The following is a 1,493-nucleotide window of genomic DNA, read 5'->3' on the forward strand; positions in this document are numbered from 1 at the left end:
GGTGAGGCTGGACCAAGGAACTCCTCTGGATGGATGAAGGGGAAAAAAGAAGATAGTAAGTCACCCTAAACAGAAAGCAATTGCATCCTGTTTGCCTCCACACAGCAGTGTTTTGTTCAGGATACCCACTCCTTCCCAAAGAGCCACCCCTCACATGAGCACTACAACATCCCTGTAATGCCCTGCAGAGAGCACGTCCTTCTGGCAGCTTTGCACATGCCCTAGCTAGAAATCCAACGCCTCTGCATCTTCTCAGTTACCAAAGATCCAACCAGTACCAAACTACACTATCTACGTTTCTCCATAAATACAGATTTTAGCCCTGCCTCAACACTGCAGCTACAAATAGAAGAAGGTAAGGGAAGAGGAAACGTTTTCAGGGCAGTTGCAGGGGAGCAACTAAACACATCTCCCTCCTTTTCCCGTCCCAGGATGCAAGACGATGCTGCTGTTACACCCCCAGCCCTATTTGCCCGAGTGTGCAGCCACCGCAGACCCCATCCACCTGAGGCAATGCCCGCTCCCGGCCTCGGCAGCTCCAGCAGCTGATCCCCCTGCTCCTCACATCGCTGCTCGCTGTCCTAACCCATCCCCCAGCTTCAATTTTTGTCTGCTCTTCTAGAGGGAGTAGCTCCTGCGGTTGTCTCAGCAGCTGCTCTTCGCTTTCCCAAGCAGCAGCAGAGCTAAATTGACCTAATTCCTGCTTGTTTCCCTGCCACCCACAGAATCTGAAATAGCAGCAGTGAAAACTGCCGAGGCGCTCGGCGGCGGCCGCGATGCCGCAGCGCGGGACCAGCTCACGTTCGCTCCATTTTCTGCAGGTCCCGCAAGGGTTAGAAACTTTCTAGGCTGCAAGTTTTGAAACCTGCAAAAGCAGCGGACAATTATTGCAGACAGCTCCTTAGGCAGCCTCAAGGACAAGTGGATTTTTTCGTACCCTACGGCACATCCTCAGCAGCGTTCTTTATACTGCAAACATCAGACATATCTATTTGTAAAAATCCATGGATAAGTCTCCCAGCTGCTATCTCACCTCCTTCTTAGATGAAGTTTGGATTTGCAGTCAGGGTTGGACTATTAGGCTGATCTTACTTCTTTCTTTGAATGAAAGCTGGGTCAGTCTTGATCGTAACTTTGGCAAGAACAGGACTTAAAACGGTTAATGTATTCTGTAGTGAAATTAGCTGTAACCTGCCAGGCAATCTGAGGGACCTGCTACTGCTTCAACTGGAGCAACCTCCCTTTGCTGAAGTCCACAGTCTCAGATATAAAAAAAAAAAATCATATAAAAAAACATTCTTTCTCTCTCATGGGAACACACTGCCACAGGCCAAGCTGCATGACTGCCCCCAAAATTTAACAGGCTTACAAGGCGAGCAGGAGTGGGAACATTTATGTTAATTAGTGTGTGGAGAGAGAGCCAAAGATATCTTAAGATCTGATACAGCATATGGGATCCGATAGCATGTCATTAGAGGTAGAAAGCAACCCTT

The sequence above is a fragment of the Egretta garzetta genome, unplaced genomic scaffold (genome assembly GCF_000687185.1).
Source record: "Egretta garzetta isolate BGI_Z169 unplaced genomic scaffold, ASM68718v1 scaffold445, whole genome shotgun sequence".
In the NCBI taxonomy this organism is placed as follows: Eukaryota; Metazoa; Chordata; class Aves; order Pelecaniformes; family Ardeidae; genus Egretta; species Egretta garzetta.